This window comes from Ovis aries, chromosome 1 (genome assembly GCF_016772045.2).
Source record: "Ovis aries strain OAR_USU_Benz2616 breed Rambouillet chromosome 1, ARS-UI_Ramb_v3.0, whole genome shotgun sequence".
Lineage (NCBI taxonomy): Eukaryota > Metazoa > Chordata > Mammalia > Artiodactyla > Bovidae > Ovis > Ovis aries.
Window position 1 is genome coordinate 237012524 of NC_056054.1, and position 16245 is coordinate 237028768.

A 16245-nucleotide genomic window follows, 5' to 3' on the forward strand; every position below is an offset into this window, starting at 1 on the left:
TACAGGAGACAGGGATCAAGACCATCCCAAGAAAAAAAAATACAAGGAAAATGGCTATCTGGGGAGGCCTTACGAATAGCTGTAGGAAGAAAGAGCTGGCGCAAAGGAGAAAGGAAAAGATAAGCATCTGAATGCAGAGTTCCAAAGAATAGCAAGGAGAATAATAAAGACTTCTTCAGCGATCATTGTAAAGAAATGAAAGATCAAATTAGAGAACTAGAGATCTATTCAAACTAGAGATACCAAGGGAATATTTCAGCAAAGATGGGCTCCATAAAGGACAGAATGGTATGGACTACAGACTCAAATAGATACATATTAAATTGTGAGAATACACAGAAAAACTAAGCAAAAAACATCTTCACATTAGCCCAGATAATCACAGTGGTGTGATCACTTGCAGGAGCCAGACATTTTGGAATGTGAAATCAAGTGGGCCTTAGGAAGCACCACTACAAACAGAAGCTAGTGGAGGTGATGGGATTCAGTTGAGCTATTTCAAATCCTAAAAGATGATGCTGTGATAGTGTTGTTGTACTCAATATGCCAGCAAATTTGGAAAACTCTCAGCAGTAGCCACAGAGGCTGGAAAAAGTCAATTTCCATGTCAATCCCTAAGAGGCAATCCCAAAAGGGTACACCAAACTACCACATGATTGCACTTATCTCACGTGCTAGTAAAAGTAATGCTCAAAATTCTCAACACAGGCTTCAACAGTATGTGAACGTGAACTTCAGGTGTTCAAGCTTGTTTTAGAAAGGCAGAGGAGCCAGAGATCAATTTGCCAACATCCAGCTGGATCATCAAAAAAGCAATAGAGTTCCAGAAAACACTCACTTCTTCTGCTTTATTGACTATGTCAAAGCCTTTGACTGTGTGGATGTCATTGCTGTGGAAAATTCTGAAAGAGATGGGGCCTGGAACCACCTGACCTGCCTTTTTGAGAAATCCTATGTGCAGATCAGAGCAAGAGTTAAATTGGACATGGAACTTAACAGACTGGTTCGAATAGGAAGGAGTACATCAGGCTGCTATGTTGTCACCCTGCTTATTTAACTTCTGTGCAGAGTACATCATAGAAACACTACAGGCTTGGAAGGCACAAGCTGGAATCAAGGTTGCTGGGAGGCAGCCAGTAACCTCAGATATGCAGATGCTGCTGCTAGTGCTTCAGTCGTGTCTGACTCTGTGCGACCCCATGAAGGCAGTCCTCAGGCTCCCCTGTCCCTGGGATTCTCCAGGTAGAACACTGGAGTGGGTTGCCATTTCCTTCTCAATGCATGAAAGTGAAAGGGAAAGTGAAGTTGCTCATCATGTCAACTCTAGCAACCCCATGGACTGCATCCTACAGGCTCCTCTGTCCATGTAGGATTTTCCAGGCAGAGTACTGGAGTAGAGATTGCAATTACCTTCTCCTGATATAGGTAGATGACACCATTCTTACGGCAGAAGTGAAGAACTAAGAGCCTCTTGGTGAAAGTAAAAGAGAGAGAAGTGAAAATTAGCTTAAGCTCAGCATTCAGAAAACTAAGATCATGGCATCCGGTCCATCACTTCATGGTAAATAGATGGGAAACAAAGGGAAAGGAAATTAGCAGACTAATTTTGGGGCTCAAGAATCACTGCAGATAGTGATTGCAGCCATTAAATTAAAAGGCGCTTACTCCTTGGAGGAAATATGACCAGCCTAGACCAGCATATTGAAAGCAGAGCATTACTTTACCAAGGAAAGTCCATCTAGTCAAGCTGGTTTTCCCACTGGTAATTCATGTGGATCTGAGATTTGGACTGTAAAAGCTGAGTGCGAAGTATTGATGTTTGAACTGTGCTGTTGGAAGACTCTTGACTGCAAGGAAATCAAACCAGTCATCCTAAAAGGGAGATCAGTCTTGAATATTCATTGGAAAAACGGTGCTTTGGCCACCTGATGAGAAGAGCTGACTCATTTGAAGATCCTGATGCTGAGGAAAGATTGAAGGCAGGAGGAGAAGGGGACAACAGAGGATGAGATGGTTGGATGTTCTCATTGACTCAATGGACATGAGTTTGAGTAAACTCTGGGAGTTGTTGATAGATATGGAGGCCTGGCATGCTGCAGTCCTGGGGTCGTAAAGGAGTCAGACAAGACTAATTGACTGAACTAGATTTAAACAGGAACAACCCATATCAATAGTATGTCAAATGTAAAGAGGATTAAATGCTCCAAGCAGATGGATAAGATAGCTGAATGGAAATAAAGAAGATATGTATACATATAGGCGACCCACTTCACACTGAGGACATAGACTGACAGTACAGGGGACGTAGTGAAACATATTTCATGCACCATTGAAATGAAAGATGGAGTAGCAATACTCATTTCAGATAAATATGACTTTTAGGTAGAAACTATTACAAGAGACAAGCAAGTATACTGCAATGATCAAGGGATCAATCAAGCAGAGACGTAACAATTGTAAATATATATACATCTAACATAGAACATCTCAATATGTAAGGGAAAATGCTAACAGTCATAAAGTAAAATCAATAACACAATAATATTGGAGGCTGGAACACCTCACTTATATAAATGAACATATCGTGAAGCAGAAAATAAATAAAAAAATCCAAAACTGACATTGACCATATACTTAATTCCATATTTGTAGACCATTCCATTGAAATCAGCAGAATACACTTTCTTCTCCAAAAGTACAGGCAAAGACATTCTCTAGAATGTTCTAGATCACATCTTGGTCAAAATCAAACCTTAGTAAATTTAAAAGAAAACTGGAAATCATTTCAAAAGCATCTTTTCTGACTGCAATCCCTAGGAGATTAGAAATCAATTACAGGGAATATACATATAAAAACACCAACACTTGGAGGCTAAACAATATGTTTATAAGTAGCAATGAATCACTGAACAGATCTAAGGACATTAAAAACATATCTAGAGATAAATACCAACAAAAGTATGATGGTCCAATATCTATGTGATGCAGTAAGCAGTTCTGATAAGTTTGCATATGATAATCTTACCTCAGGAGCAAAAAAATCCCAAATAACATAATCTTTTACATCTAAGAAGCATTAGAGGGCAAACAAACAAGACCCAAAGTTAGTGGAAAAGAAATAATCACAAAGATCAGAGCGAAACAAATGAAATGGAGACAGAGAAAATAATAGCAGAATCAGTGGAGATGGAAGCTGGTTCTTTGAAGAATAAATAAATCTTTAACCCAGGCCCATCAGAAAAAGAGAGGGCTCAGATCAAAAATTAGAAATAAAAAAGAAGGAGGAGTTACGATAGACATCACAGAAATACAAATGATCATAAAAGGACTACTACAATACCAAAACAGCGGACAGCCTGGAAAACAGAAAATTCTTGAAGGTACAACTGTCAAGACTGAAATAGGAAGGAAATAGAAAATATGAATAGACCAATAACAAGTAATGAAAGTGAAACTGTGATTAAAATCCATCCAACAAACAAATGGCATCCATGACTAGATGGCTTCATGGGGAAGCGAAATTCTGTTAAACATTTAGAGAAGAGCTAACAGTCATCCTTCTCAATTTCTTCCAAAGTTTGCAAGGAGAGGAAGGAATACCCACAAAGCTCATTCTACAAGGTCACCATCACTCTAATACAAACCCAGACAAGATATAACACACACACACACACACACACACACACACACACACACACAATTACAGGCCACTATCACTGGTGAGGGCTTCCCTTGTAGCTCAACTGGTGAAGAATCCTCCCTGTAATGTGGGAGACCTAAGTTTGATCCCTGGGTTGGGCAGATTCTCTGGAGAGGAAGAGGCTACTGCCCACTCCAGTATTCTGGCCTCGAGAGTCCACATGGGCGCAGCCATAGTCCACCGGGGTCTCAAAGGTTGGACATGACTGAGCGACTTTCACTTTGTCCCTGATGAACATAGATGCAAATCCTCAATAAAATACAAGCAAACTGAATCCAACAACACATTAAATGGATCACCTCCATGATTAAGTGGAATTTATCCCAGAGATGCAAGAATTCTTCAAATATGGAAATTACTATGATACAACATATTAAAATACTGAAGAATAAAATCACATGATCATCTTGAGAGATGCAGAAAAACTTTTATAAAATTCAACACCAATTTATGAGTAGAAAACTCTCCAGGCACAGAGGAACCTATCTCAATATCCTTAAAAGGTTATGACAACCCCAGTAATCATTCTCAATCATGAAAAACTAAGCATTTCTTCTAACATCAAAAATATAACAAAGATGCTAATTTCACTGCTATTTTCAACATAGTTTTGGAAGGCCTAACCACAGTGATTAGAAGAGAAGAAGAAAAAATAGAAAGAAATCAAGTTGTCAAAGTGAAATTGTCACTGTATGAAGCTGACATGATTCTATACATAGAAAATCCTAAAAGTGCTACCAGAAAACTCCTAGAGCTCATTAATGAATCTGGTAAACTTTTAGGATACAAAATTAACACATAGAAATCTGTTGAATCTCTTAAACACATAGAAATTAACACATTTAAATCTCTTGCATTCTTATAAACAACTGACAATGAAAGATCAGAAGAAGTTAAGAAAACAATCCCATTTATCATTGCAACAACAATGACAAAATAAAATATCTAGTAATGAACCTAACACCTACCTAGTTAAGGCAAAATACATGTACTCAGAAACTAAAATGGATGAGAGAAATAGAGATGACACAAACAGAGAAATATACCATGTTCTTAGATTGGAAAGGTCGATATGCGTGAAATGGCAATTACTGCACAAAGCAATCTACAATTCAATGCAATCCCAATCAAATTACCAATGGCATTTTTCACAGAATTAGAACAAAAATATATTACACACTTTGTTTGAAAATATAAAACACCCTGAATAGCCAAATCAGTCTTGAGAAGAAAAACAGAGCCACAGGAATCAGGCTTCTTGACTTCAGATTATGATACAAAGCTACAGTCATCAAAAAGGATGAAACTGGCACAAAACCAGAAATATAGATCCAGAGGTGGAACAAGGCGGAAGTCAAGGAAATGAAAACCCACCTACAGTCACCTAATCTATGACAAAAACAACAGTGTACAATTGAGAAAAAACAGCCTCTTCAATAAACGTGGGAGAGAGACTGGACAGACACAGAGCAAAGAAGACTGAGATTGCAACACTCCATATTACCACAGAGTGAGAATAAACTCAAAACACATTAAGACTAAATGTATGGCCAGACACTATAAAACTCTTAGGGAAACACTTGACAGAATGCTCTTTGGCTAAATTACAACAGGTAATTTATTACTCATCTCAGGTAATGAATATAAAAGCAAAAATAAGCAAAATCGGATTCTAAATTTTAAACTTAAAAAGCTTTTTGACTTAATAGAAACCATAAAACACAATGAAAGACAACCTTCAGAATGGGAGAAGAAAATATTTGCAAATGAAGCCACCGACCAAGAGTTAATTTCCAAAATATGAACAGCTCCATAACTCAATATAGAAAAAAACAAACCCAATCTAAAGGGGCAAAGATCTAAATAGACGTTTTCCAAATAAGACATACAGATGGCAAAAAAGCACATAAATGTATGCTCATCTGGTATTGTTGTTCATTAGGTCTGCTGAAATGAACATTGTCCCAACTCTTTGTGACCCCATGGACTGCAGCACCAGACTCCCTGTCCCTTCACCATCTCCCACTTGATGTGCTCAAACTCATGTTCACTAGAGTTGGTATTGATATCAACCATCTCATCCTAATTTCCCGTTCTCCTCTGCCTTCAGTCTTTCCCAGCATCAGCATGTTTTCTGTGGGTTAGCAAATCACACTGCAATGAGTATCACTTCACCAAGTCGATTACCATCACCAAAGTGAAGCAACAAATGCTAGAGAGAGGTGTAGATAAAGAGAATCTTCTTACTCTGTTGCTGGGAATGTAAATTGGTGTAGCCATGATGGAAAACAGTATGGAAGTTCCTTTAAGGCTAAAATAGAACTACTATATGACCCAGCAATCCCACTCTGAACATGTCCCCAGAGAAACAGTTCAGTTCATTTCAGTTCACTCCTGTCATGTCCTGATTCTTTTAAATGCTATCTAGGTTGGTCATAACTTTTCTTCCAAGGAGTAAGAGTCTTTTAATTTTCCATAGCTGCAATCACCATCTCAGTGATTTTGGAGCCCAAAAAAAAATAAAGTCTGATACTGTTTCCACTGTTTTGTCATTGCCATGAAGTGATGGGACCGGATGCCATGAACCGTTTTCTGAATGTTGAGCTTTAAGCTAGCTTTTCACTCCTCCACTTTTAGTCACAAATAATAGAGGTACTGGGGAAAAGCAACAACAAAAAAACTGTCAATACAGAATTCTACCACGCTCCACAATAAATGCCTTAAAGATGATGATGAAATAAAAATAATTTGTAAGGAAATAAAAATAAGGGAGGATTTTCACTAACCTTGCAACAAAACCAAGGTATTAAAAGGGATATGTTCTCTAGGCAGTCCTGGGTGAAGCACAGAGATATGAACAGAGAAAATATATTTATATTGTATATAAATACAAATATATTTACACTGTAAATATAAATATATTTGTAAAATATATTTATATTGTATATATAAGCAATACTATAAAATGCAATTTTATTGTGCATGTAAACAATAGTTATATTTTTATTTATAATACTTAATTTTCACAATGCTTTTAATGTCATTTTGGGTTTATCTTACCATCGTGGTTATAACAAATTACCATAAACCAGTAGCTTAAACAACAAATACTTATTTCTCACATATGTGGGCAGGAAGATCAAGGCATAATAGATTTTCTGTCTGAAGGCTTGCTTCTTGGTTATAGACAGTCGTCATCTTCCTGATGCTCCCTTAAAGGCAGAGGAAGAGTTGACTGATGTCTGCACTGATAGTGCTATCCCACTTTGTTCGAGCTCTGCCCTCATGACCTAATTATCTTTCTAACAGAAATACCTTGGTCATTGGGTGTTCAACATGCTGAATTTTGGAGATACTTACAAACATTCATTGGGTAGCAGTGTTTGTAGAAATATTTGTTGTGCATATTATTAGTAAGAGGTTGAGATACATACACTATGTAAATTCTATTTGTAATTATTGTGGGAAGAAGAAAGTTTAAGCTACTTTCAGTTCAGTTCAGTTGCTCAGTCGTGTCCGACTCTTTGCGACCCCATGGTGCAGCAGCACTCCAGGCCTCCTGTCCATCACCAACTCCCAGCGAGTTCACTCGAGACTCCAGCCACCCATCAGAGTTGGTGATGCCATCCAGCCATCTCAACTCATTGTCCTGCTAATCCCCCTCCCAGCATCAGTCTTTCCAATGGAGTCAACTCTTCATATCAGAGTAGCCAAAGTACTGGAGTTTTCAGCCTTAGCGTAATTCCTTTAGCTAAAGGCAGGACTGATCTCCTTTTAGAATGGACTGGTTGCATCTCACTTCACAGTCAGAGACTGTCAAGAGTCTTCTCCAACACCACAGCTCAAAGCACCAATTCTTTGGTGCTCCAACTTCTTCACAGTCAAAAGTATCAGATCCATTACATGACCACTGGAAAAGAAACCATGGCCTTGACTAGATCGGCCTTGGTTGGCAAGTAATGTCTCTGCTTTTTAATATGCTATCTAGGTTGGTCTGCTTTCCTTTCAGGTAAGGGCCTTTTAATTTCATGGCTATAATCAACATCTGCAGTGATTTTGGAGCCCAAAAATAAAGTCTGACATTGCTTCCCTTTGTTTCCCCATCTATTTCCCATGAAGTGATGGGACCAGATACCACTTGAACTTCGTTTTCACAGATGTTGAGCTTTAAGCCAACATTTTCTCTCCTCTTCCCTTTCATCCAAAGAGACTTTTTAGTTCCCTCTTCACTTTCTGCCCTTAAGGGTGAAGTCATCACCATATCTGAGGTTACTGGATGTTTCTCCCGGCAATCTTGTTTTCAACTTGACTTCTTCAGCCCAGGGTTTCTCATGATGTAATCTGCATAGATGTTAAATAAACAGGGTGACAATATACAGCTGTAGTGCCTCCTTTCCTATTTGGAACCAGTCTGTTGTTCCATGTCCAATTCTAACTGTTGCTTTCTGACCTGCATATGGGTTTCTCAAGAGGCAGGTTGGGTGGTCCTATTATTCCATCTCTTTCCAGAATTTTCCACACAGTTAATTATTATCCCACGCAGTCAAAGGCTTGGCATAGTCAATAAAGTAAAAATTCAGTGTTTTTTTCTGGAGCTCTCTTGCTTTTCATGATCCCGAAAGCCCGGATGTTGGCGTTGGTCTTTGGTTCCTCTGCCTTTCTAAAACCAACGAACATCTGGAAGTTCACGTTCACACACGTATTGCTATAGCCTGGCCTGAAGAATTTTGAGCATTACTTCTGCATGTGAAATGGGTGCAATTATGCAGTAGTTTGAGCATCCTTTGGCATCGCCTTTCTTTGGAAGTTGGATGGTGTAAAGAAAATTGATCAACTCATGTGGTAGGGATGCAAAAAGCAATACTGAAGGGAATGAGCTGAAAATTAAAAGCAAAGGGGGTAGGATCAAGAAGCAGTTGGGGAGCTCTTTGAGGAAGAGACGTAAGCAAAATCTCAGAAGACTTGTATGATCTCTGCTGATACAGGGCAGCACCTCCAGGTGAGGTTGGCCTGGATTCTAGGAGTATAAGAAGAAGACATTGTGGAAGGCTTGAAACATACAGTGCCTACTGAGGAACTTGGATTTATATTGGAGAAATGAAAAATGTTATCAATTGAAAGGTATTTGTGATTGTCTAACTTGAATGGGGAAATGAGATGTGGGAAGGAGTAACAAAACTCCACAGATATTAGTCGACAGTAAAGAATGCACAGCTGTGGTTGAAAAATGGTGGGGAAACTGAAATAAGCATTTACCCTACAAATGTGTACCCTCACAGAAAAACCAAAAGCTGTGGCAGATTTAGGGAAGATTAGAACATAGGTGAAGACTAAACAAACATTTTAATAATTAAGCATGATAAGTTTGCGATTAAGCTGATATATCCTTATATCAAACCCCTGACTAAACTGAATTTATCACCAAAAATATTTCCCTTAAATTACAGATTCTTGTCTATGAGTTCTTGTGTTTGTGATCTCACGACTGTTCCATCTGGCTTAGATTTTGTCCCTGGCTTATTATTGGACAAGGAAAAATCTTGTTTCTTGCATCACTAAGAGCTAAAGATCACTCCAGGTGATCTTCTTTACAGGTCAAGTCTTTCTTGGGATCTCAGGTGGCAGGAAGCATGAATGCAACATTTGCCAGTGTTTCCCCTGCCATCCTAGGCTGATTTCTCAGTATAATTTTAAATGCCACCATAACCTTATGGACAAAGTCACAATGTAATCCTTTAAAAAAACAGGATGTTTTCTTTGATACCTATACTGAACCTGGGTGGTACTTCAGTCTAATAAAACTTTCAGCTTGGTGGATAATGAAACTTAGGCTTGAGACCCTGCACTTTTATCTTTGGTCCCAAAGTTTGGTCCATTACAACAAGCAGGATTTATTCAACAGGATTAGTAGTCCATCCCCTAATAATATGAGACTGGATTCTGATGAACACCAGGCAACTTTGTTTAAAACCTCCTCTTACAAGTATTGCAACCAATACAATCACAGAAATTCTTCCTTCACATGATTGTCTGTAAATATCATTTTAGACTCTGATTTTACATCACCAGAAATCATTGGGCTAGTGATGCAACCACAGGGTGAAACACTGTAGAGAGTTTTCAACTGCATGCAAATAAATGTCAATTAGATATCTGTGTCAGTGTCTATCTATTTAGAAACAGGTTTCCACTAGTGCTATAATATTTAAATGAAAGTGCTTCTCTTATTCTTAAGATGATCATATTACCTAAAAGCATTCTCAGTCTACATTTGTTCTGCTACTTATGATTCAGTATTCATGGAAAAAATTTAATCTTGGCACTGTGAAGGGACTGGAAAAGGAATATTATTGTGCTTTATGGTGGTGATGTTGGATTTGCGATCTCGAAAAGAAGATTGCTTCAGGACTGAGACCAGTCTTGAACACTCAGGGCTCTCATGCGGCAGAAGCTTTATCACGGTGAAGGGATGGAAAGAAACTCCAAGCCTGCAGACATCAGAGGGCAGACAACTCCCCGCATTCACTAGTCTTTAGCAAAGGGAGCTATACAGTTTTAAATTTAGTTATTACAATAAATCAAAAGAATGGCTCAAGCAATACGTCAATGTCACCAACCTCTGTCCTATTCATCAGGCGGTCTATCAGATCTAGTCCCCAAATCTATTTCTCACTTCACTGTATAATCATAAGGGGAGTTTGAATTACGTCATACTTGAGCGGTCTAGTGGTTTTCCTTACTTTCTTCAATTTAAGTCTGAATTTGTATAAGGAGTTCATGATCTGAGCCACAGTCAATTCCCAGTCTTATTTTGCTGACTGTATAGGCTTCTCCATCTTTGGCTGCAAAGTATAATCAATCTGATTTTGGTGTTGGCCATTTGGTGACGTCCATGTGTGATCTTCTCTTATGTTGGAAGAGGTGTTTGCTATGACCAGTGCATTCTTTGCAAAACCCTATTAGCTTTGCCCTGCTTCATTCTGTACTCCAAGGCTAAATTTGCTATTACTCCAGGTGTTTCTTGACCCTACTTGTTATTTCAGTCCCTATAATGAAAAGCCATCTTTTTGGGGGTGTTAATTCTAGAAGATCTTGTAGGTCTTCATAGAATCATTCAGCTTCTTCAGCATTATTGGTTGGGGCATAGACTTGGGTTACTGTGATATTGAATGGTTTATCTTGGAAATGAACAGAAATCATTCTGTCATTTTTGAGATTGTATCCAAGTACTGAATTTGGACTCTTTGTTGACTATAATGGCTACTCCATTTCTTCTAAAGTTCTTGCTCACAGTAGTAGTATAATAGTCATCTGAGTTAAATTCACCCATTCAGTCCATTTTAATTCACTTATTCCTGAAATGTCGATGTTCACTCTTGCCTTGTCCTGTTTGATCACTTCTAATTTGCCTTGTTTCATGGACCTAACATTCCAGGTTCCTATGCAATATTGCTCTTATAGCATTGGACCTTGCTTCTCTACTGAGTCATACCCAGAACTGGGGTGTTTTTCTTTGGCTCCGTCTCTTCATTCTTTCTGAGTTATTTCTCCACTGATCTCCAGTAGCATATTAGGCACCAAAGACCTGGGGAGTTCATCTTTCAGTGTCCTATCTTTGTCTTTTCCTTACTGTTCATGGGGTTCTCAAGGAAAGAATACTGAAGTGGTTTGCCATTCCTTATCAGTGGACCACATTTTGTCAGTACTGTCACACCATGACCCATCATCTTGGGTGGCCCTACATGGCATGACTTAGTTTCATTGAGTTAAACAAGGCTTGGATGTGGATTATCTCTTCACAGCTGCTCCAGCAGCGCATGCTGCTCCTTACCTTGAATATGTGGTAGCTCCTCATGGCCTCCACTACTGGCCTTGGACTGGGGTGTCTTCTCTTAAGCTGCTCCCTACTCCAGTGCTATGCAGCCATGTATGTTCCTATTGTCACTTTATTAATTGTTTTGGGTTTGTTTTTTCTGTCTTTTTATTCCTTCCTCTTTTGTTCTCTAGTATTTTCTGCCTGAGAAGTTCATTTGCAAATTGTTGTAGAGATGACTTAGTGATACTGGATTCTCTTAGCTCTTGATTGTCTGTAAAGCATTTCATTTCTACATGGAATCTGAATGAGACACCTGAGTAGGATATTCTTGGTTGTAGGTTTTCCCTCTCCTCACTTTAAATGTATCATGCCTCTCTCTACCACCTGAAGAGTCTCTGCTAAAAAAATCAGCTGATAATCTTATGGGAGACTTCTGACAAAACGTGATCTACTAGAGGAAGGAACCTCATGAACTGTATAAAAGACAAAAAGATATGACACTGAAAGATGGGTCTCCCAGAGCTGAGGTATCCAATATGCTACTGGGAAGAGTGGAGAGAACTACTAGTAGCCCCAGAAAAATAAAACAACTGGGCAAGGCAGAAACAATGTTCAGTTGTGGATGTGTCTGGTGATGAAAGAAACCCAATGCTGCAAAAACAGTATTGCATAGAAACCTGGAATTTTAGGCCCATTAATCAAGGTAACTCTGGCATGGTTCAAGTAGGAGATGATAAGAATAAACATCATGATTTTAGAACTCAGTGAACTAAAATGGACAGGAATGGGCAAATTTAATTCAGATGACCATTATAACTACTAGATCATAGAAGAAGAAATGTAGTAACCTCATAATCAACAAAGAGTCCAAAAGGCAGTACCAGGGTGGAACCTCAAAACTGACAAAATGATCCTGCTTTGTTTCAAGGCAAGCCATTCAACATCACAGTGATTCAAGTCTATTCCCTACCACCAATCCTGAAGAGCTGAAGTTGATCCATTCTATGAAGACTTAGAAGACCTCCTAGAACTAACACCAAAAACAGATGTTCTATTCATCACTGGGGATTGGAATGCAGTAGGAAGTCAAGAGACTTGAGTAACAGGCAAGTTTGACCTTGGAGAACAAAATGAAGCAGGACAAAGGCTAAGTGAATTCTGCCAACAGAATGCACTGGTCATGTAAATACCCTTTTTCAACAATATGAGATGACTTTACACATAGACATCAGCTATGATTTAGATCAATACCTAAATCAAATTGATTGCATTTTTTGTGAGATGGAGAGCTGTATACAGTCAGAAGAAATATGACCTGGAGCTGACTGTGGCTCAGATAATAGCTCCTTACAGGAAAATTCAGGCTTAAACTAAAGAAAGTGGGAAAACCACTAGGCCAACAAAATACAACTAAATAAAATCTCCTATGAATGTACAGTGGAAGTAATGAATAAATTCAAGGGATTAGATCTGTATAACTATGGATGGGGGTCTGTAATATTGTACAGAAAGCAGTAAACAAAACCATCCCAAGAAAAAAGCAAGAAGGTAAAGTGGTTATCGGAGGAGGCTTTGGCTAGCTGGAAAAGAAGAGTGAAAAGCAAGAGAGAAAGAAAAGTACATCCAACTAAACAAAGAGTTCCAAAGAATAGCACAGAGAGACAAGAAGGCGTTCTTCAATGAACAGTACATAAAACTAAAAGAAAACAATAGAGGAAAGACTAGAGATCTCTTTTGGAAAATTGGACATATCAAGGAACATTTCACCCAAAGATGGGCAAAATAAAGGACAGAAACAGTAGAGAGAACTAGTTGACACTGAATTTGGGAAGCCATCAAAGGAGTTTCATGCAGCTACAAGGAGAGATTTCAACTCCTCTTCCTTCACAGAGGCCAGTGGGCTCAGCTATGGCTTCAGTGCCTCCTAGTTGGAGGAGCTATCCATCCTGGGATACTGAGATGAAGCAGCGTGCATCCCAGTATCCACTGACAGATTTCCTAATAGAGCTTTCCTCATAAACCTGGGAAAATGGGGCAGGTCCCAGCACTCACTGATGGACTTAGTAGGGGAAATATCCCAGGACTGGAGCAAGTCCCAGCATCCACTGGTAGACTCCTAGTCACAAATGTTTCCTTGCCATTTGAGGAGAGTGTAGGCAAATTCTGGGACCCACTGGAGGAATTCCTAGAGGTCAGAGCTGTCAGCTCATTTCTGGGTCAGTGTGGGCAGGTCCTGTGACCTGTTGGTGGAATTACTAGTTTGGGAAGCTCTGTGCCCATTTGGGTCAGTGGAGGGTGGTCCTGGGGCTCACTGGCAAAATTTGAAGTTTGTAGTGGTGGGAACTGCCCATACCCTTCTGGGTCCACAGATGTAAAGCTTGGCATCTGCTTGTGGTCTGGAAGAGGTGGCCAGTGCCCATCTTTGGAGCCCAAGATGGCAGTGGTGATTTGTGCCCATCCCCAGAGGTCCTGTAAGAGAGGTGTTCTGTAGGAGCTCTCACAGGGAAAGACACTTTTACAGTGGTCCCACCCTCTCCTTGTGCACCTCCCAATAATGATGCCTCACCTCTCTGGCAGGCCCAGGATTCTTCCTAGTACACTCTCAGTTGCTACAGCCTGAACTCTTCAGCTGTTTCCACATACAACCCTGGTCTCTCCCCTGGGACTGGGCTCTTGAATCTGAGCAAGCATGTGCCTCTCACCCCTACCAACAGAGAACTGTCTAGGTTGTGGGGAGTCAGGTGGTGTTGTTGACTCTGGGCAGGTTACTCACTGTTACACCTTCCACAGATTGGTTGTTGCTCTCTCCTCTAAGGCTCTGAAATTCCCCATCTGTCCAGGCTGATCTTGTTGATAAGAAGACTTCGAGCTGTGGGTACATTTCCTCCTTCACATCTGCCTCCTGGGGCACACACAGTACTGATTACTTCTTTTTCTTCTTCCTTTGGTTTCTCCCCTGATTACATGGAAGTTTTCTTGTCTTTTCAGAGATCTGAGGTCTTCTGTCAATGCTCAGTAGCTGTTCTGTGTGAATCTTTCCACTTGTATTTTCAACGTTTCTGTGGAAGGAGGTGATTTTACTTCATACTCCTCTCCTATCTTGATTTTCCCCTCTCCTCAGTTCAGTTCAGTCACTCAGTTGTGTCCGACTCTTTGCGACCCCATGAATTGCAGCACGCCAGGCCTCCCTGTCCATCACCAACTTCGAAGTTCACTCAAACTCACGTCCATTGAGTCAGTGATGCCATCCAGCCATCTCATCCTCTGTGCGTCCCCTTCTCCTCCTGTCCCCAATCCCTCCCAGCATCAGAGTCCTTTCCAATGAGTCAACTCTTCACAGGAAGAGGCCAAAGTATTGGAGTTTCAGCTTTAGTGTCAATCCTTCCAAAGACACCCAGGACTGATCTCCTTTAGAATGGACTGGTTGGATCTCCTTGCAGTCAAGGGACACTCAGAGTCTTCTCTAACACCACAGTTGAAAAGCATCAATTCAGCTTTCTTCATAGTCAACTCTCACATCCATACATGACTACTGGAGAACTACAGCTTTGACTAGACGGACCTTTGTTGGCAAAGTAATGTCTCTGCTTTTGAATATGCTGTCTAGGTTGGTCATAACTTTCCTTTCAAGGAGTAAGCGTCTCTTAATTTCATGGCTGCAACCACCACCTACAGTGATTTGGAGCCCCAAAACCTTAACCCCTCTCCTAAAGCTCTTTAATTGGTTCATTGATACAGCTCTATAAGTACAGATATAATTCACCTAGAAGATTGTTCTGATGCTTTAAAGAGTTGAAAATTTACTCTCACCTTGTCCTTTCCACTAAAGAAAAAATATATACTTCAATAAAAAACCGATCTTCTGTGTTGCCTAGAAGAAAGATCTTCTTTCTTCTGTGTCATCTTTGTGTTTCTCTAGGTTATCTGGGTCTAGTATATTATGGTCTTTGAAATATTTTACAACTATGCATTGTCTACATTAAGCACATCCTCTATTGCTCATTGTCTTTGACCTCTTTTATTATATTGGTCCTCTGAATTATCTTTTGTATGAGTTATAACAGTGGCTTGGTTTGCTTACTGAATGAGTTGAATTAAAATACAGTCTTTAACATATCTGGATTTTTATATCTGCATGAGTCATAAATTTTTCATAGTCTAAAATTGTCTTCAATGCCACAGAGCTTCCTTTCCTCAATAATCGTGTGTCACTGTAGTATTTATATGTCAACTCTGGTTTGTAATACTGACAGCTATAAGCTTTATGTTAAGTTTTATAATTAATGTAATTAATGATGTTTACAAAATAAATATTGAACCACAAAGATTCACAAGATTCCAATGATTAATTCAGGCAAGCATTTTTTCATCTGACTTAAGACAGTATCTTTGAACTGTGTCTCTCTTTATAAAAACACAACTAGATGATTGTTGAGTAAGATGTTATTTCATACATGTGATGAGACAACAAATACCAATGAAAACATAATAGTCTATACTCGTGGGTCCTGATGCAGTTCAGTGTTTGGATTTCAGGAAGAGCTTAATATGGTAGAATATGTTAAGAGATTGGAGAACAGATTAGGTGCTGAGGTGACCAAAAGCAAATAATGAAGCTGTAGACTCAAGCAGTGTGTTTGGGGATTAGATTATCAAACAAATGAACAAATACAATTACACTTATACAGCATAAAATTTACTCAGTTTAATAAGACACAGAACTAACAAT